At 37.1% G+C, this 23,181-nt stretch overlaps 1 pseudogene across 1 annotated transcript in view; it reads left to right on the forward strand.

Moving 5' to 3' along the window:
- Positions 1-8,210: 8,210 nt before the first annotated feature.
- LOC308658267 (olfactory receptor 6C4-like) overlaps positions 8,211-23,181 on the forward strand; it is a 28,555-nt pseudogene continuing 13,584 nt past the window's right edge. Inside the window, exons 1-2 of the transcript in view lie at positions 8,211-8,535; positions 20,376-20,991. The product of the transcript in view is annotated as an olfactory receptor 6C4-like (transcript). The remainder of the gene's footprint in view (positions 8,536-20,375; positions 20,992-23,181) is intronic.

A 23,181-nucleotide genomic window follows, 5' to 3' on the forward strand; every position in this document is an offset into this window, starting at 1 on the left:
CTGGAAAAATAGAGACCCAGAATAGCTAAAACAATCCTTTTCAGGAAGAGTGAAGCAGCACTATACCAGACCTTAACTATACTACAAACTATACTACAAACTACAGAGCAATATGAACAAAAACAGCATGGTATTGGCACCAAAATAGACCTGTACACCAATGGTACAGAATAGAGGATACAGAGACTAACCCACATAATTACAGCTATCTTATATTAGACAAAGGCACCAAAAACATACATTGGAGATCAGATAGCCTCTTTAACAAATGGTGCTGGGAAAATTGGAAATACATATGCAACATATTGAAATTAAACCCCTATTTCTCACCATGCACAAAATTCAACTCAAAATGGATCAAGGATCTAGGAATTAAAACAGAGACACTGGATCTGTCAGAAAAAAAAAAGTGGGTCCAAATCTCCATCATGTTGGATTAGGCCCCTAGTTCCTTAATAAGATTCCTATACCATAAGAAATAAAATCAAGAATCAATAAATGGGATAGATTCAAACTAAAAAGCTTCTTCTCAGCAAAAGAAACAATAAGTGAAGTGAATAGAAAGCCTATAATTTGGGAACAAATTTCTACCATACACATGTCAGATAGAGCACTAATCTCTAGGATACATATAGAAGTCAAAAAATGTAACACCAAAAAAACAAATAACCCAATCAATAAATGAGCCAAGGACCTGAACAGACACTTCTCAGAAGAAATATATAATCAATCAACAAATATATTTTTAAAAAGTGTTCAACATCCCCAGCAATTAGAGAAATGCAAACCAAAACTACTCTAAGATTTCATCTCACTCCAGTCAGAATAGCATCTATTAAGAATACAAACAAAAATAAGTTTTGGCAAGAATGAAGGGGAAAAGGCACACTCATACATTGCTGGTGGAACTGCAAATTGTTGGTGCCAATATGAAAAGCAGTATGGAGATTCCTTGGAAAACTTGGAATGGAACCACTATTTGATCCAGCTATCCCACTCCTTGATCTATACCCAAAGGACTTAAAAACAGTATACTACAGAGACACAGCAATATCAATATTTATAGCAGCACAATTCCCAATAGCTAAGCTGTGGAACCAACATAGATTCCCTTTAGTAAATGAATGGACAAAGAAAATGTGGTATACATACACAACAGAATATTATTCAGCATTAAAAGAGAAAAAAACCCATGACATTTGCAAGTAAATGGATGGTGTTGGAGGATATAATGCTAAGTGAAGTTAGCTAATCCCAAAAAAACAAATCTGAATGTTTTCTCTGATTAAAGTTGATGATTTATAATGTGGTAAGGGGGTGGGAGGATTAGATTAACTCTAGATAGGGCAAAGGGTAAAAAGGGAGGGAAGGAGAGGGAGGGGGACAAGGGGTAGGAAACACAGTGGAATTAGATGGACATCATTACCCTAAGTACATGTATGAAGACACAAATGGTGTGACTCTACTTTGTATACACCAGAATATAAAAAATTGTGCTCTATATGTATAATATGAATTATACTTCATTCTGCTGTCATATATAACAAATTAAAATTAAATAAGATAAATACTTAAAAAAAAGAAAGTTAAGGAATAAAAGACCTAACATTATATCTCAACACCCTAGAAAAAGAACAAATCAACACCAAAAGCAGCAGAAGATAGGAAATAATTAAATAAGAGCTGAAATCAATGAAATTGAAATAAAAGAAACAATTCAGAAGGTTGACAAAACAAGTTGTCTCTTTGAAAAAAAAATGATTAAACCTTAGCCATGCTAATGAAGAGAAAGAGAAAATTCAAATTACTAAAATTTGTGATAAAAAAATATTATGACAGACACTACTGAAATACAGAAGATGATTAGAAACTATTTTGAAAATTTATACTCCAATAAAATTGAAAATTTTAAAGAGATTTACAAATTTCTAGAGATATATGACCTACCCAAACTGAACCAGGAGGACATATACAATTTGAACAGATCAATCTCAAGTAATAAAATAGAAGATGCCATCAAAAGCCTGTCAACTAAGCAAAGCCCAGGACCAATGGATTCTCAGCTGGATTCTATAAGACCTTCAAAGAAGAGTTAATGCCAATACTTTTCAAATTATACCATAAAATAAAAAAGGAGAGAAACTTTCAAAAATCATTCTATGCAGCTAGTATCACTCTGATACCAAAACCAAAAAAAAGATAGATCAAAGAAAGAAAACTTCAGATCAATATCCCTGATGAACATAGATGCAAAAATTCTCAATGAAATTCTGGCAAATAACATTTAAAAAAAAACATTTAAAAAACAGTGTGCCACAATCAGGTGGGGCTTAACCCAGGGATGCAAGGTTGATTCAACATATGGAAATCAAACATCAATACACTTAAAGACAAAAATCATATGATCATCTCAATAGATGCAGAGAAAACATTTGACAAAATAAAGCACCCCTTCATGTTTAAAACACTAGAAAAACTAGGGATAGTAGAAACATACCTCAACATTGTAAAAGCTATCTATGCTAAGCCTCAGGCTAGCATCATTCTTAATGGAGAAAAATTGAAGGCATTCCCTCTAAAATCTGGAACAAGACAGGGATGCCCTCTCTCACCACTTCTATTCAATATAGTTCTCGAAATACTGGCCAGAGCAATTAGACAGATGAAAGAAATTAAAGGCATAAAAATAGGAAAAGAAGACTTAAATTATCACTATTTGTGGTTGACATGATCCTATACCTAGCAGACCCAAAAGGTTTTCATAGAAATAGAAAAAGCAGTCATAAAATTTATCTGGAAAAATAAGAGACCCAAAATAGCTAAAGCAATCCTTAGCAGGAAGAGTGAAGCAGGTGGCATCACTATACCAAATCTTAAACTATACTACAGAGCAATAGGAACAAAAACAACACAATATTGGAGCCAAAACAGACTGGTAGGCCAATGGTACAAAATAGAGGACACAGAAACTAACTCACAAAATTACAATTATCTTATATTAGGCAAAAGTGCCAAACACATGCACTGGAAAAAAGATAGCATCTTCAACAAATGGTGCTGGGAAAACTGGAAATCCATATGCAACAAAATGAAATTAAACCCCTATCTCTCACCATGCACAAAACTTAACTCAAAATGGATCAAGGACCTAGGAATTAAACTAGAGACTCAATATCTAATAGAAGAAAAAGTAGGTCCTACAAGATCCTAGAGACTCAATATCTAATAGAAGAAAAAGTAGGCCCTAATTTTCATCATGTGGGATTAGGCCCCAACTTCCTTAATAAGACTCCTATAGTGCAAGAATTAAAACCAAGAATCAATAAATGGGATAGAATCAAACTAAAAAGTTTTTTCTCAGCAAAAGAAATAATCTGTGAGGTTAACAGAGAGCCTACATTCTAGGAGCAAATCTTTACCCCTCACACATCAGATAAGAGAACTAATCTCTAGGGTATATAAAGAACTCAAAAAGCAAAGCACTGAAAAAACAAATAACCCAATCAACAAATGGGCCAAGGACCTGAACAGACACTTCTCAGAAGAAGATATAAAATCAATCAACAAATATATGAAAAAATTCTAATCATCTCTAGCAATCAGAGAAATTCAAATCAAAACTATTCTAAGATATCATCTCACTCCAGTCAGAATGGCAGCTATTATGAAGACAAACAAGGATGTGGGGGAAAAGGTACACTCATACATTGTTGGTGGACCGCAAATTGGTAAGCCAATATGGAGTGCAGTATGGAGATTCTTGAAATCTGGGGATGTAACCACCATTTGACCCAGGTATCCCTCTTCTTGAACTATACCCAAAGGACTTAAAAACAGCATACTACAGGAACACAGACACATCAATGTTTATAGCAGCACAATTCACAATAGCTAAACTGTGGAGCCAACCTAGATGCCCTTCAGTGGATTAATGGATACAAAAAATATGGCATATATACACAATGGAATTTTATTCAGCAATAAAAGAGAATAAAATCAAGGCATTTGCAGGTAAATGGATGGCTTTGGAGAAGATAATGCTAAGTGAAGTTAGCCAATCCCAACAAAACAAATGCCAAATGTTTTCTCTGATATAAGGAGGCTGAATCATTGTTGGGTAGGGAGGGGGAGCATGGGAGGAATAGATGAATTCTAGATAGGGCAGAGGGGTGAGAGGAAAAGGGAGGAGGCAGAAGATTAGCAAGGATGGTGGAATATAATGGACATCATTATCCAAAGTACGTGTATGAAGACACGAATTGGTGTGAACATACTTTATATACAACCAGAGATATGAAAAGTTGTGCTGAATATGTGTAATAAGAATTGTAATGCATTCTGCTGTCATTTGTTTTTTAAAAATCAATAAAAAAAGAAAATGTGATGTATACCATGTTTATAGCAGCTCAACTCACAAGAGCCAAGCTATGAAACCAAACTCAGTGCCCATCAAGAGATGAATAAATAATGAAAATGTGGTACATATACACAATGAAATATTACTTAGTCATAAAAGAGAATGACTTTATGACTTTTGCTGGTAAATGGATGGAACTGGAAACTATCATGCTAAGTGAAATAAGCCAATCCCAAAAAAACCAAAGGCGGAAATGTTCTCTCTGATATGTGGATGCTAACACACAACAAGGGAGTGAAGAGATAAATAGAAGTTCAGTGGATTAGACAAAGGGGACAAAGAGAAGGGGGGACTAGAAATAGGAAAGATAGTAGAATGAATTGAACATAAATTTTCTCTGTTATTATATGAATACAGCACAATGAATCCCCATATCATGTATGACAAGAAGACTGGGATCCCATTTGGAAATAAGATTTACTCTATGAATGTATAATGTGTCATATTGTCATATACATCTAAAAAGAACATAAATAAATAAATAAATAAATAAATAAATTTGTATTTAAAAAAAGAAAATGTGATGAATAGTCAATGAAATTCTGTCATTGGCAACAATACATATATGAACTCAGGACATTAAGTGAAATAAGCCCAAGACAAACAGAGAAAAACCATATTGTCACTCATGTAGAATCTAAACAAGTTGATATCATGGAAACAGTAGAATAGGGACTGGTTGGTGCTTGAAGTAAACAGCAGAAATGCAAGTCCAAGAACACAAAATTTTAGGTAGACAGAAGGAATAAGTTCAGGAGATATATTGGACAATAGGATAACTGTACTTCCTGACAACATATTGCAGTCTTAAAAATTCAAAAGAGTGGAAATTGTGTACTCACCACAAAAATTATAATTATGTGAAGTAATGCTTTCATTGGTTAGCTATATTTAACCATTCCACAGCCTATCTATATTTCAAAACATGGTGCATGTTGTACACAATAAATAGCTAGGTTCTTCATCAATTTAAAAAAAAATAAAAATATATCAAATCAGTAGCTAAAGGCCCTAAATATGAGATGTGAAACTTCACGATACTTCATTCAAAATATCCAAGCTTTCACAGATTGTCTGAATCCTACATAGTATCTGATTGTCACTAATAATGTGAGTTTTATCTTCAGATGGGCCCAATATGCAGTCCATAGTTGCCACCCTAATAGTGTATATGGTAGAGCTCAGGAAAATAGTTTCTTGCAGCTGAAGACCATGAATAACTATGGTCATCATGGCAGATCCAGAGATCCCAGAAACAATGAGAAGATGACATTAAAACCTCTAGACTGATGAAGGCTCTGGGTGGCACTAATGGGAATTCCTGTTGTATTACTATTTAAGGCACATTCTAGCACTTTTTGCTGTTGGATGGCCCACCCTTAGGGGAATTATTGGTGGTTAACAGCATAAAGGATGGAAATAAAATCTGTAAATGAGGAATGTATTGCCTCTGAGATGTAAGTAAACAGTGTGGGGCCCTTGGATCATCCCTGGGCTGACTACTAGTTTTTCTGACATGGTCAGGGACCTCAATTTTATGGGAAGCAATTACTAAATCTCAATAGAAAAGTTCTATGGCATGTGTTTATATATGCCATGCAAGTATATCCTTGGAATTTCCTCACATAAGGACGTTATCAGTGTAATAGAAGACATGTCTTCCTAGAAAGGTTGGATGTGATTAAGATGTGCCTGTATCAAATTGTAACAGCAAACTGTTTTCCAGTTTATTCTATGCAGTAATTCTATAGTGGAAATCCACTATAAAATACCATTCACTTATATCAGGTTTGAGTTCTGGACACCTGGCTTGTTAAAAGATAAACAACAGGAACATTATCAAGGCCAGGCCCACCCATCCCCAGGAGTCTCACTCCACAGCTCTCAACTTATCCACAAACCTCGTAGTTAAGTCATATTCTCTTGTGGAATCCTTATATCATGGTCTCTGGAGCCTCTCTTCTCAGCCATATGCTTACAATTTGTTCTCAAAATTGTCAACAACTGAGGTTCATTATCACATTTTGAATTTGAGTCCACAGGGCATCTTTAGCTTCTACAGGAAATTGATCCCCATGTGTCTGCTTTAAAAAGAGCAGATAAAACTCTGTCACTCTTGGTAATGGAAACTGCAAAGAAGCCCTTTGCCTGCCTTCTTACACATAAAATCTCTTAGGACAGAAATACAAGAAATTCTGATTCTCTCAAATTCTTCCAATTCTATAACTCTTGGCAAAAGCGTTGCTTTTATATCACTATTTTATTTATTTATTTATTTATTTATTCATTCATTCATTCATTTATTTATTTATTTATTTTAGTGCTTGGGATTGAATCCAGGACCTTGCTTTTGTTATTTCTACACTTGTAAAAACTGTGTCAGAAACTGTCATTTGATTCTGGCATGTATTTTTGGAATAGAAGAAAATATTCTTCTCTAGTTCAGCCCCACACCTTGGATACTTGTATTAAGAGGACAGAATGTGGAAGGCAATCTAAGGGTTGTATGTGAATGGAAAGCCAATAGAAAGCATGTCAGATTTAAGATTATTCAGAGATTCACATAGCACACTTTATCTTTGTCTTACCTCTGAAGAATGACAAGGTAAACAGTACTCTACACACATTTAGATTGTCTAATGTATGAGTATCATGTATTTTTAAAATCATCAATGATATAATTATGTTAATGTGGGCCATGAAAGCAATTAATTGTAAAAATCTGGAAGAAAATGCAAGACTTGCCAAAGGCCACAGGTTAGTATAAAGAGGGACAGGAGGATTGTTAGAGATCCTGGTCAATGTTTAATATCACCTACTACCTATAAAATCTATATGGGAAAATGTAAAGTTGATGAGCATAATTTTGATATGATTATCTAAAAATGTACACAGAATATCTTCACAAATTATCCCTCCCAGAAAATTACCAATTTATCTATAAAAAGCTCTTATTGTTAAAAACACACACACACACACACACACACAGATACATACACACATACACACACACACACACACACACACACACACACTATAGGACATCGTCTTCCTGATTTCCATATTCTAAGAATAGATAGCAGTTTGGGATTGATAATCTGTCATCCTTTGTTGAGGACACTCTAAAACTGAGCAAAATTCATTCTGTGATGCTGCCTGTGCATCTCGCAAGATCTCTATTCTCAGGAGTATACTGCACATAAGTGACCTGGAGACACTAATGGTAGAGAGAAACATGAAAGAAATTCTAATTAATATGGTTTATCAATGCCTGGGCCTTGTTCATGCAGAAGGAAGTCTCACAGTATAAAATGAGAAGCTATTCAGCATTGCTCATGTGGGGGAAGTCTTGTTTCTGAAACAACGAAGTCAGATATTTAGACAGTGATGAGATGGCGGTCTACAGCAGATATCAAGTGAAGCAAAAAAATATTACAGAAACGTTAAAGAAAGAAACAGGAAACACAGAAAAAAGCATCAGTTGGAGATATTTCTACAAAGAGCAAGAAGTAGAAGAGACAGAGTCAGAGGAAAGTGCTTACAATATGGGCATTTCATAAACATGTAAATCTGAGAAATTACAAAACCTTTAGGAATGAGGTCATTTATGTAAAATATGGGGCTTTCCATGGAGCCAAGTGTAATCCAAGGAACACTGATTTGGGCTGATACGATGAAGAGCAATGTGTGACCTCATTCTGTTGGTTAAAATAAGCCTTATCTCTTCTACTGGAGAATTCTGCAGTTTTCATCTTTCTCACTTTTCCCCTCTTAGATCTGCTGGAGGTCAACTATGAAAAACAGGACCATGCTGACTGAATTTATTCTACTGGGCCTCACGAGTCAACCTGAACTTCAGGTGGTGATGTTCATGTTTCTGTTTATCACCTACATGCTCAGTGTCCTAGGAAATCTAACTATCATCATCCTCACCTTACTGAATTCTCAGCTCCAAACCCCCATGTATTTCTTCCTCCGGAATTTCTCCTTCTTAGAAATTTCCTTCACATCCATTTTTATTCCCAGATTTCTGACCAGCATGACAACAGGAAATAAGGCCATCAGCTTTGCAGGCTGCTTCACTCAGTATTTTTTTGCTATATTTCTTGGGGCAACAGAGTTTTACCTCCTGGCTTCCATGTCCTATGATCGCTATGTGGCCATCTGCAAACCCCTGCATTACCTGACCATTATGAGCAGCAGAGTCTGCACACAACTTGTGCTCTGCTCCTTGCTGGGTGGACTCCTTGCTATTGTACCGCCAATCACCTTGATGAGTCAGGTAGATTTCTGTGCCTCCAATGTTCTGAATCATTATTTCTGTGACTATGGGCCCCTTCTGGAGCTGGCCTGCTCAGACACAAGCCTCTTAGAAAGGATAGTTATGCTTGTGGCTGTGGTGACTCTAGTGATTACTTTGGTTCTGGTGACAGTTTCTTACACATACATCATCAGGACCATTCTGAGGATCCCCTCTGCCCAGCAAAGGACAAAGGCCTTTTCCACTTGCTCTTCCCACATGATTGTCATCTCCCTGTCTTATGGCAGCTGCATGTTTATGTACATTAATCCCTCTATAAAAGAAAGAGGTGCTTTCAACAAAGGAATAGCTGTGCTCATTACTTCAGTCACCCCCATGTTGAATCCCTTTATTTATACACTAAGAAACCAACAAGTAAAGCAAGTCTTCAAAGACACTGTCAGAAAGATTGTGAAGTTTTAAGAAAAAAAAAGAACACCCTTCAATGAAAAATGTATTTGCACTTCATAAATATATATTCAGAGTCTACTAAATTTCAAGGGTTGAACTGGCTCTTGAAGATAAAAATACAGAAATCATGTGTTCTAATGTTAAAGGAATCTACAATCTAGAGTAGAGGTAAGGAATATAGACTATACATTTTTGGATAAATTTACAAAAAAAGAAATGAAATGACATAGTAAGTGCTACTAGAGACAGGTGAATGATCCAGCAAAGAACAGAAAGACTTATTTCTTTATAGAAATGACTTCAAATTTAAGAAGCAAAACACTGCTTATTAAGGAGAAGTGGTGAAGAATCTGGGGTTATAAAGAAGGCCAGATCATAAAGTGCATAATTGCAAATTGTGGGGTTAGTTGAGTGTCATGAGTCAGAGGAGTGTTAAGAAATGCCTTATGAGCCAGGTGCAGTGGCGCACACCTGTAATCCCAGCAGCTCAGGAGGCTGAGACAGGGTTGCGAGTTCAAAGCCAGCATCAGCAAAAGCTAGACACTAAGCAACTCAATGGCACTAAGCCTGTCTCTAAATAAAATACAAAATAGGGTGGAGATGTGGCTCAGTGGTTGAGTGCCCCTGAGTTCAATCCCCAGTAACCACCCCCCCAAAAAAGGGGAAAAAATAAACTTCCTGTGGCCATCAGCATTGAGAGGCACTGACCTTGTTCCTCATTCCCAGAGACTGAGGAACTTCCATTAAAGTGTAATTTTATTTCTCTCCTTTATCATTTAGGTTTCAGTTGTAGCCATTGCAACCTCCATCTCTTTGTAAGAGGAAAATGAAAGGAAAGAGTACACATTTAGTCCACATCATTCAAATTAGAAAAAAACTCTCTAGATTTTGTCACCTTACATACCCACATTCTAGAGGTTAGGATTAAAAGAGGCTCCTAGAGGAAGGTTAGAAACCTCTCTATTTGTGCCTCTCTTTGACAGAGTCTATTGTTTATTTTCTTAGATGACATATTTTAAGTTAATAGCAAGAGATTTTCTCTCTTTGAAAGTTTAGGGTGATGTTTTTATTTATATGCATTAATTGTAAACATTAATGGGATTCAGTGTCATATTTCAAATACATGCATATACTGTACACTGATCAAATCCAGCCTCCCTTTATCCTATTATGGTTTTATTTTCATCCTTTTGTTTATATTGATTAGATATTAGAAAACATAAATTTTGTGATCTGTTCCATTCCATTAATTTTCTTCAAATATACTGCTTTGTTGCTAACATAAAACACCACAGATATCTATTCTGTGAAGTGAAAATAATATAAGGTATGGATTTAATTTTATATCTAGAATATTCCAAATTATGAGCCTTGGAAAATAGCTGGGAATAAACTACCCTACTAAAGAAAACTCAGCAAATGGATTCAAGGTAACAACTTAAATTTTAACAGGTATTGGTACCACCTTGATTTCAATGGAAGGACATTTGTTTTTTAATCTGAGCATGTCTATGCAGTTTAATGATATCCTAACATGTTGTGGGATGTTGTTTACTGTTTTGAGGACAAATGCAACATAACCCAGTATATTGATATACTTTATATATGATAACATGAGCATGGTGCTTCTCAAGCATTTAACGTAAAAGCTGGATTGTACTGATCATGAATACAAATTGTCAGACCCACAGAAAGTATTGGAGCATGTATAGTATTGCTGAATAAAAGGTCCTGTATGGAAAGTCTCTGCTATTATGAATGTCTAGTATTTAATTTGATTTTCAATTTATCCCAGATTCATTGAGGTAACATTTAACTGATACAGAATATTCTTAAACAGTCACACCTACATTATTAAGTTCCTCCACATCCAAATTTCTCCAAAAACCTGTGTGGTAAAGTAGAAGCAATGCCACACAGTGGTTTAAAACACAGGCTTTAGTTCAAATCTTCGACTCTCAATGATCTATCAGAATTACCTAGGGTTATTTTCTTGAACTTTATAAAGCTTATCTTTATCAACTCTAAAATATGGATATTAACAGTGTCTATTTTGTAGGGTACTGGGAAGAATACACATTAAATTAATTGCTATTAATATAACTAGGAATATAAAACGTTGGCCATTCTACTTGAAATCCTTCTGCAATAAGACACATTTATTCTACTCCTCCTGTGTCTAATTCCATGACTAGATCGCCAGAACAATGAAATTCTTGCCTATGTTCCAGATAAAGACATCAGAATAGTCAGCAATGAATCGTCAGAATTTGGATAACATTAGCCTCATGTACACTGAATATCTGTGGGAGAGAGGAAATGTATGAATATGCTGGGAGAGAGTGGTAAGCACACCATGTAAGTCAATGCTTAAAATCACAAGGCAGGATATCACTATGTTCATAAAAAATGTTTAAGGTCTAATAGTTAAGACATGCATTCATTTTAACTTGATTTCTGTAACTGGAGAGAGTCAGGAGTCTACTTTCAGAATTCTGCATGTTGATATCCAATTCTCCCAGCACCATTTAGGGAAAAACTGTCTTTTCTCCAATGTGTGTTCTTAGAATCTTAACAAAAATCAGTTGGCTATTTTGCGCCATTGGTCTATGTCCCTGTTTCTATGCCAACACTATGCCATTTTGATTACTACAGTTTTACACTGTGTTTTCAACTTAGGTAACAGAATGACTCTGGCTTCATTATTTTTCGAATAGCTATTTGGGGTTGATTGATTTGGCTATTTGGGGTTTTCTGTGGTTCCACACAAATTTCAGAATTGTGCTTTCAGGTTCTGTGAAGAAGTCGTTGCCATTTTGATAGAGATTTCATTAAAATGTAGATGGTTGGGCACATTATAGACATTCTAACAATATTGATCCTTCTAACCGCAAAACATAGGATATCTTTTCATTTTTGTATGTGTGTCCTCTTCAATTTCTTTCATCTAAATTTTATAATTTTTATTATATAGAGAAATTTTGCACCTCTTTGCTTAAATTTATTCATAAGCATCAATTTTTTAACTATTATAAATAAAATTTCTTTCTTGATCAAATAATTTGCTATTGGTGTATTCAAATGCTATTTATTCTGTATGTTCATTTTGTGTGCAACTTGAATGAAATTGTTAGTTCTAATTAGTTTTGGGGCAGTTTGGAGGTCTTTCTTTATATATAAGGTCATGCCATCTTCAAACAGTGACAATCTGACATCATCAGGGTGTGTGCCCCACTGCACTACACCAGAGGCAGGAACCCAGTCCACGTAGTACTCCTCACGACCCAGGCAGCTGCATTTGAAACCCAATCCAACTGTGTTCTTCCACCAGTGCAGTGAATGAATTGCTCTGCTGAGCTGCTGCTATACCCGCCACCCCACTGTGCTTCCCATGGAGACTAAAAGGTACAGGCTGCACAGACTGTGATGCATTACCTAGGCACATTAGAGTGACCCCAACCCACACACAGGCCCTAGAGATTGACAGGGGCATGACTCATACCACAGGCAACCTTCCCAAGCTGCCAAGTGAGCTGCATTACACCTGTCTGGTGCAAGTAGAAGAGCCCCCCCTTGGGAAACCTGTGGATACTGACAGTTGACCTCCTGCCTCTTTTCCTGCATACAATAGATGATTAATAGAAAAGTGAGAAATAGTTGAGAGAAAGATGACAGATCAATAACAGATACATAATAGATAGAACCAAATAATATTTTCCCCTAATATGGCATCAAATTAAGAAAGCTTCTGCATAGCAGAAGAAAGAATTAGGAATGTGAAGAGAGAACCTACAGAATCAAAGGAAATCTTTGCTCACTACTCTGTGACAGAGGATTAATATCTAGAATAAATTAAAAATTAAAAATTACTTAACACCAAAAAAATCGAATAACCCAATTATTAAATGAGCAAATAAATTAAACTCTTCTCAAGATAAAAAAATAGAAATGGTCAACAAATAGATGAAAAATGTTCAACATCATTAGCAATTAGGAAATGTAAATCAAAACTACACTGAGGGATGGGCACGGAGGCTCACACCTATAATCCCAGAAGCCTGGTTTGGAAAGCTAAAGCAGGAGGATTGTGAGTTCAAAGCCAGCCTCAGCAAGGGTGAGGTACTAAGCAACTCAGTGAGATCCTGTCTCTAAATAACATACAAAATAGTGCTGGGGATGTGGCTCAATGGTTGAGTGTCCCTGAGTTCAATCCCTGGTACAAAAAAAAACTACACTGAGATTTTATCTTATACCATTCACAATGGCAAGCATCAAGCATACAAATAATAATAAATTCTGGAGAAGATGAGGAGAAAAAGGAATACTTTTACACTGTAGTGGGATTGTAAATTAGTACAACTACTATGGAAATCACTATAGAGTTTCCACAAAAGACTAGTCATGGAGCCACTATATGCCTTAACCATACCAGTCCTTGGTTTTTATCCTGAAGAAGTAAAGTCATCACTCTATAGTGATCCATGAATATTATGGTTATAGCAGCAAAATTCACAATAGCCAAACTAGGGAACCAGTATAGATGCCCATCAGTGGATGGAAACATAAAGAAAATATGATACTGATGTGCATATGCAGAGAGAGAGAGAGAGAGAGAGAGAGAGAGAGAGAGAGAGAGAGAATTGTATTCCATCATAAAGAAAAATGAAAGTCTGTCACCTGCAGAAAAATGGATAGAATTTGAGGCCATTATGTTAAGTGAAATAATCCAAACTCAGAAGGTCAAAGATCACATATTTTCCCTCATATTTGGAAGCTAGAGAGGTAAAAGGAAAAAAGGGGAAAGGGATTTCATGAAAAAGGAGATCATTAGAGAAAAGGGAGGAGGGAAAATTTAGGAAGGAACAGGGAAGTTCCGGGGAGTGATATTTGCCACCTTACATTGTTCTATTGTGTGCAGGCAGGAGTCTGTGACAACACCATGTATGTAACAACATGGAGGGACACAACAGTATGTTCAACTGTAATGCACCAGAGAAAAAATGTGGAAGGAGTGAAAAAAGAATCCCTCTAAAAAAGATGAACATCCTGACATTTTTTACAATATGTATGAACCCAGAGAACACTACTCTAAATTAAATAACTCAGACTCTAAAAAAGATCATTATTTAATCTCTTGTATGAGGAATGTAAAATAGATAAAAAGCAGAAGAGAAACAGAGAATAGAATAGTGACTGTGGGTGGGAGAAGCAGGGAGATGTTTGGTCAATGGGTACAAAGTTTGCAAAGTAAGACAAGTAGCTTCTGGAGATCTAAGGGACAACAATATGACTATACTTAGCAAAGCCATGGCACACATTTTAAATGTTTTAAGAGAGTGAATTTTAAGTGTCCTCACCATGGAAAGTGAGAAAAACTATGAGGCGAGAGGAAGAAAATATAGGCAGCAGCAACAGCAACTCTGCTGCCCAAAAGAAAGAAAACTTAATATAACACAGATTTTGAACAACAGATTTTCAGAAGGAATTAGATGAAATAGCACTATTCAGAAAGTTAGATGATAGCCTATAACAAATAATAATGCATTGCATTATCCAGATTTTTTAATTCACAATGGACATATTCACAATGAACAATGTAAATCAGACCAAAGAATTTTAGTAAAGATAACAAGTTTGGAGGTGATAAAAAGCTCTATTCTTTAAGAAAACATAACTGCTCTAAGTGTTTGTGCATAGAATAATGCTCCAAAATATAAGAAGCATAAACTGATAAATCTACATGGAGAAAAAGACAAATACACTATTATAGTTAGAAACATTGAAACACTTGTGTAAATGATTAATTGAACTAATACAGAAATTCAGTAAGTATATAGGAGACTTAAGCAAAACCTCTATAACTATGGCCTTCCTGACTTTATTTACAGAACACTCCACCCGAGCAGAAATGTTCTAAAGTTCAGAGAAAATATTTACTAAGATAGACAGTAGGGCTGGGGATATGACTCAAGCATTAGAGAGCTCGCCTGGTAGGCATGTGGCCCGGGTTCGATCCTCAGCACCACATACAAACAAAGATGTTGTGTCCACTGAAAACTAAAATAAATAAATATTAAAATGTTTTCTCTCTCTCTCTCTCTCTCTCTCTCTCTCTCTCTCTCTCTCTCTCTCTCAAAAAAAAAGATAGACAGTATTCAGGGCTCTCTAAAGGATCTAGATGAATTTAAAAAAATTCAAATTATACAAAACATAATATCTGGTCAAAGAGAATTAAGGTAGAAATCAATCACAAGATCTGAGAAACATAACTGAAAACACAACTAAAGCAGTATTCATAGGGAAATTTATGGGTTCTTGAGCCTTAATTAAAATATGTAAAGTCTATCATCAGCTCTCAGGGAGGCTGGGTAGTATTTTACCTGGGCACTTTGTCACTGTCAATAAAATGAGCATTCAGTAACTATGGATAAAAAGAAGCAGAAAAAGGAGGGAAATAACCAGTGTTACCTACAGCTCATCAGCTGTTCCTCAAAACTTTACTCAAAGGACAGTAGAATGAATTGGGCATAACTTTCCTCTGTTCATATACGAATACACGACCAGTGTAACTCCACATCATGTACAACCACAAGAACAGGAAGTCATACTCCATGTATGTACAATATGTCAAAATACTTTTTACTGTCATGAATATTTATAAAGAACATATTTTTAAAACTTTACTCAATAAAGACACATATCTCCAACCCATCCCCTTTGTCAGGGATGACAGACATTATCTCAGAGTGTCTCTACTGGGTGTGAGAAAACTTAGTGGAGCAGTGCTGAGAGGGACAGCCAAGACACCTGCTGCAATGAACATCTATATCATGTGACAAAAGAAGCAACAAGAACACAGGGGCTGGAGTCCAGAAATGATGGCAGAAAGTCAAACAAAAAGCCTTAGTCATTTCCACAAAGTAGGGACAAGTCAAAGTAAAAAATATAGAAAGAGAATATATCCTGGGACCAAGGACTTTTCATTCAGTGCTTAGATGCAAAACTCTCTGTTGCTTTAAACATCACAGGTAGGTCCACCGCTTATCTGAAAAGATACAAGTAGGAAGGGGGATTGACAATGTAGGCCAGGCAGACTAGGAAAAAATCACATCTGAAATGCCAGTGAGCCTCCTAATTATTGGGGGAAGGAGTTCATGTTGTGTTTCACAGAAGCAGATATTGGAGTGTAAGATAAACTTTTATTCAAAACCTGCACCACCCCTGGAAGCATACTGACTCACAGTCCTCTGATCCTCAGTGATTCTATCTGTAAAACAGGACGTCTTAAATTTTCTTTAAGTATAGTATTTTTATTTTACACTGGATTTAGGTCACAAATACATAACATATAATACATATGACATACCAGGAAGGATCTAATCCTGGGGAAATACAAAGTAATCAAAACAGAATTCAAACATATTAAACTCTCCAGGTCTCTGAGGACACTGTCCCTATTGCTACATAAATTTTTACATTGTTGATTAGACTGCCACCAATTTGTGAATAACTTCTCAAACTGAGTCACCAAGGGCTGAATTGTTTGCTCTGTTGTTCCCTGTGCACTGGTAGCAATATAAAAACAAAGGATGCTATTACAGAAATTTCAGGGAAGCCTGCCTCCCTGGCCTAGACCACATGAGCTCTCCAATAGACTAGAATTTTCTTTTCTGCTCTACACCACTATTTTTTTTTCCTTGAACTTACAGAATCAATGGGTAATCAGGTATAAGATGCAATTTTAGATGTGTGGAAAAAAGAGGATACAGACTGGTCTCAAAATAGCAGGAGTAATGAAAATCTAGAGGGGAACTCTCAATTGTCACACCTGCCTGAGTGTGAGTGTGTGTGTGCATGTGTGTGTCCACCCATACATGTGCTCATGTGGAGCCTGAGGGTGGGGACTGAGACAGGTGAAACATAAGTGGGCACAGAATACAAACAAAGCTCCTCTACAGTTAATGCTCCTACACTGTGGTTCTGTCAAAACCCTCTAATGAAGACGGGTCCAAAAAGTAAGTATATAATTAGTATGGAATTTTTGTGACATATTTTCCATGTTCTGTAAATCAGGCAGAGAGCCAACAATCAGTTTTTAAATCTTAAATTAAATTCATTAAAGGGGGTTGACAATTAATTAATTCTATAAAAGTGTTATTCTGAAGAAAAATAGAATTTTCTTCTGATGGCCAGTTTCTCCTTTATCCTGGCCATGAGTATCAGTTGAGGAAACTGTTTTAACTCTATAGAAACATAGAAGACTACAGAAAAGACACCTCTACTCAATAATATCTACTAGTGTCAAATAATATCATATTAGATATGATCTTAGAAGAAACATCCCCTTTTTATTTATCAGGGATTTAAGTACTTTGCCACGGATTTGGCAGATGCAGAATTCAAACACTTCTTGAACCTAAACTGTCCAATCCATGAGAAGTCCTGGTCCCAAATGAAGATTAAATGAGGTTTGTTTCAAACATAATATACAAGTGTCTAAAATATATTTTAAAATGCACTAGACTGTTCATGAAAAAAAAATTAAAACCAAATCACCAAAGTGACTAATACATGGGAGAGAAGAGAGGGAGGGGAACAGGGATAATTCAGTGTGAATAAATAAACCTGGTCTAACACCTTGTATTTTCCCAGGGGTCCTGATGGTACAATACCATGTCTCAGGTGAATTATTCCTCCCATGCAGTTTTCCTTGTTCTAAAATCATATCTGTTTACCCTGAGCCATATTTCCTGCTTTTGGTGACACCTTGGACTGCCAAATTTTGTACAGAGCCTCTTGGATCTGAATTGATATAGGAAAATATGAATAGATACTAGTATAACTAAGAATAATTCTCAAGGAAGAAGCATGAAATAGATAGGGTTTCAAATACAAAATTACATTTCTGCTGTTACATTGTGTGGCCATGTCAATGAAGATGTGTTAATATGAAATATTATCTTCTACTGGTGACCTCAAATCTTTTTTAGGGAGCAACTTTTTCATAGGTGAACCTATGGGTGATTATCTAATATAATGCTTTGTACATAATAAGTGATTAATGAATATTTATTTGAATGAATGAATGTTGATTATTTTCTTAGACAGTAGTAAATAAGAGAAATGTACAATGTCTTTGTTTCTCAAATGGACAACAAATATTGAGTGCAAATGGGGCAGTTGTTTAAACAATTTAAAAATTAGTTTCTTCCTCTTTCATTCAAAAGTTTGTAGGATTTTTTTCAATAAATTGTGAGCTATATCTAAAATTGAATATGTGACAATCTCCCTGCTAACAGACATAATTTATAATCTCATATTTTATAATAATATTATGTAATTTTTAAGTTATTAAATACATACACACTGCTGATAATGAATTTATAAGATTTTCTTTTACAAGTTGTATATCTGAAAACAGCTGCTTAAAATATGGAACTGCATTGAGGGTTAAGTTTGGATACAAAGTGAAGCAGAATTTCCTGAGCCCATATCTAACGTGGTTCCTGAAAATATATCAATTTGAATATAAGGAGGCTTGAAATTTCTGGGAAGTGCTGAAATGAACAGAGATAAAGGCCAAAGGGAAAGGTAGGATACTTTATTATTTGTTTACAAAGATGAGTTTGTAAGATTCCATCTGTTCCTAGATGTTGCCTGAGCTAGTTACATTACCAAAAACCCAGAGAACATAAACAAGATTAGGAAGAAAGTTGGTAAATTAACAGGGAGAATGATTGGAATGAAACAGCAGGAATCATTCAAAAAAGAGGTCACAGACAGACTCAGGTAACAGGGTGACACTAAGAAGAATGGGTGGACCAGGCTGCAAAGAAAGCAGCACCACAGATCTCTCCTCCTGGGCTCTGTCCTTGACCAACACCACAGCAGGACTCAATCAGGTTCATGCTCAGGTTCCAGAAAATGGTTCTTTATACCACTTCAAAGGTTCAGGAAACACTCTGACTAAGAGTCTCAAACTGTCTAGAAATTCTTTTCACTACAGAAGAGAGAACAGTGGAGTACAGAAAAGGGATCAAGGAAGAGGGAGGGGAAAGGGGAAGAAGGGTGGAATGAATCTGACACACTTTCCTATGTACATCTATGAATATGCCCCAACCAATTGCACCTTCATGTATATCCAGAAGGCAAAAATATAAAAATTATAAATAAATAGAAGGGAAAGAGGAGGTAGTGAGGACTGAATCAGAGAAATTTACATACCATGCTTGATTAATTATATTAAAAGGAACCCCAGTACAATGTTTCACTAATACTATGTATATTAAAATGATTTCATAAAAAGAAATACTTTTCATTCAAAAAGTATAAGAACAAAAAAGCTAAGGTACACCTTTATGTTCTAAATTTTTCACCTTATTTAGAGATAATTGAGCACAAAGAAAAAATTAATTCTAAAATGAATGTGGTGTTGTTAAAATTCATTACAACAACATTAAATGATCAACATAAAATTCTAATTAACAGATCCTCCTTGATTTTAAAAATAGAACATTACAGTATGGCAGGGGAAGGCAAAGAAAGGTGAAGATGGGAGAAGACAAGTCCAAACGTGTCATAGTTCTTCCAGAATAAGAACAAAAAATAGAGTGTCACTATTAATAAAATGCATTTTGCACATATGATTTATGTTTTGCTGGGTTTTTATTTGGCATTTTTACTAATGCAGATTGTCATCAGAGAATTACAACCATAAGATCTATATTTAAAATTTCCTGTAGAAACCTTCTTGTAAGATGTCAATGGTATGGGTATTTTCAATGAGGTAATTGATTTTCAGGTAAAGGAATATTAAGTGCACTGAGCTATCTGGCTGGGATGTCTCCAGTCAGGCACCAATGCTGGCATCTTTTGACACCTCTATTCAGGTCCAATCGCTTGTGACTTGGCACAAGGCAGGGATGAGAAATCATACAGCAATAACAACATTCATCCTGCTGGGATTGACAGATGATCCAAAACTACAAATTCTAATTTTCATATTTTTGTTTCTCACTTACATATTGAGTGTGGCTGGGAACCTCACCATTATCACACTCACACTTTTGGATTCTCATATTAAAACTCCCATGTATTTTTTCCTCCAAAATTTCTCTTTCCTGGAAGTCTCATTCACCACTGTTTCTATTCCCAGATTCCTGTACACCATGACAACTGGTGACAACACTGTTACTTACAATGCTTGTGCCACCCAATTATTTTTTGTTGTCCTCTTGGGAGCAACAGAATTTTATCTCCTGGCTGCCATGTCCTATGACCGCTATGTGGCCATCATAAGCCCCTGCACTACACAACCATCATGAGCAACAGAGTCTGTGCTATACTTGTCCTTGGCTGTTGGTTTGCTGGCCTGCTGATCATCCTCCCACCCCTTGGCTTAGGCCTCCAGTTGGAATTCTGTGACTCAAATGAGATTGATCACTTTGGCTGTGATGCACCTCCCCTTCTACAGATAACCTGCTCAGACACAGTGTTTTTAGAAAAAATAGTCTTGACTTCTGCCATACTGACACTAAGTATTACCTTAGTGTGTGTCACTCTCTCCTACACATACATCATCAAAACCATTCTAAAATTTCCTTCTGTCCAACAAAGGAAAAAGGCCTTTTCCACCTGCTCCTCCCACATGATTGTGGTTTCCATCACTTATGGCAGCTGCATCTTCATCTATGTCAAGCCTTCAGCAAAGGAAGGAGTGGCCATTAATAAGATGGTGTCCATCCTCACTACTTCAGTTGCCCCTTTGCTTAACCCTTTCATCTATACACTTCAAAACAAACAAGTAAAAGCAGCTTTCAAAGACACTGTAGGATTCCCGCGGCCTGCTCTGCGGCTACAGAAGGCTGGGCGCCACAGAGAAGCGATTAATTAGCAAGCAGGGAGGAAAGTGGCGGCGATTCGTTGGAACCCCGCCGGCCAAGCCCGCACTGACCCCCGGGCTGAGTACGGGATTTCAGATGGGGAAGGAAGCCATACAGTCCTATCCCCCACAACGGAAACTCCACCAAGGCAATCAGCGGCCACCATCTTGGATAGCTGAAGTATCCACCGCCACTCTCCAACAGACTGCAACAATAAAACAGGTCTGTGTCACTCATCCCATCCCCCATACATCGGGGATTTAGCATAAAACCTCTCCTAGGCTTTCCAGGGGAGGGAGTATCAGAGTGGGCCTGCATAAAGACTAGGGGAAAACTAGAGACACCTGACCTTCAACTACCCCTCCTATCAGCAGCCAAAACGAAACCTGTCTAGCCAGCGCTGGGGGAGGGGCAAGCAGAAAAAAACAAAACGATAGAGTGCAGGGGATCCCAATAGGCAATTGTGCGACCCCGGAGATCCGGGCTGACTGATTCCCACGGCCTGCCCCACGGCTACAGAAGGCAGGGCGCCACAGAGAAGCGATTAATTAGCAAGCAGGGAGAAAAGTGGCTGCGATTCTGTGGAATCCTGCCGGATGAGCCCGCACTGAGCCCCAGGCTGAGTACGGGATTTCAGAGGGGGAAGGAAGCGGTACAGTTCTGTCCCCCACAATGGAAACAAAACAATAGAGTGCCGGGGTTCCCAATAGACACCCTCCACACCCAACAAACGGCAGGCCCACAGTACAGTTTGAACTGCCAAGAGCCATCACTCAGGGGAAATCTGGTCTAGCAGGAGAAACCAAGACTAGCAGGAGAAACCAGGGGACTAGAGGCCAGGCCCTCGCAACTGGGTGGCTGGAAACCGCAGGCCTGCCGGCAACAGTTCACCCACTGCCCGTGTAATTGGGCAGTAGGAGAACGCCCGCCCGCCGGCTACCGACCGCAGGACTGGGTGCCTAGAGATCGCCCGCCCACCGGCTGTGTGACTGAGCGGCCGGAGTCCACTCCCCCGCCGCGACCAATCGCCCGCCCGCTGCCTGAGATACTGGGCGGCTGGAGACTGCCCGCCTGCCTCGACGGGGAGCTGAAACCAAACAGAGACAGTCCAGTCACACAGCCCCATTAGGACACCCCAGCAAGGAGCCTGGGGCCCGTCAGAGCAGAGTAGTGACGTCACTGGAGCTCGGTCGTCGGAATTCCTTCCCAGCAGAATCCACGTTAGCAGGCACAGTTTAACAACACAAAGAAGAAACAACAGAGTAATACAGAACCAAAACAAATCTATAGAAGAGAGCAGAAACACAGCAATCAAATAGAGCTGGAAAGTAACATGGACAACATGAGAAAACAAGGGAAAAAAGGAGTACAAACAATGCAGGACAACTTAATTCTACAGGAGGACATAGAAACATCAGAAGCAGGGATAGGGAAAGAACTCAAGGCATACCTAACTCAAATGGAAAGGAATATTAGAGAAGACATGAGACAGCAAGTCCAAGCAATAAAAGAATATGTTGAAAATGAATTAAACAAACAAATTCAAATGGCAAAGAACAAACTCTACCAGGAGATAGAGATCTTAAAAAAAATCAAACAATAATCCTAGAATTGCAGGAAAATATAAACCAAATTAAAAACTCAAACGAGAATATTACAAATAGACCTGATCAAGTAGAAGTCAGAACATCTGATAATGAAGACAAGGTGTATCAACTTGAAAAGAATATAGTCAACACAGAAAAGATGCTTAAATCCCATGAGCAATCTATTCAAGAGATATGGGATGTCATAAAAAAAAAACAAATTTGAGGGTCATCGGGATAGAATAAGGCACAGAGACTCAAACCAAAGGAATGGACAGCATATTAAATGAAATAATTCTAGAAAACTTCCCATAGATGAAAGATGGAATAGATTGCCAAATCCTGGAAGCCTACAGGACCCCAAACATTCAAAACCATAATAGACCAACTCCAAGACATATAATTATGAAGATAGCCAACGTACAGAACAAGGAGAGAATATTAAAAGCTACAAGAGAAAGGAGGCAGATTACATTCTGGGGTAAACCAATTAGGTTAACAACTGATTTCTCATCACAGACTTTGAAAGCAAGAAGATCTTGGAACAATATATTTCAAATGCTGAAAAATAATGGATTCCAACCA

The sequence above is a fragment of the Spermophilus citellus genome (assembly GCF_964194105.1).
Source record: "Spermophilus citellus genome assembly, chromosome: 10".
Taxonomy (NCBI): Eukaryota; Metazoa; Chordata; class Mammalia; order Rodentia; family Sciuridae; genus Spermophilus; species Spermophilus citellus.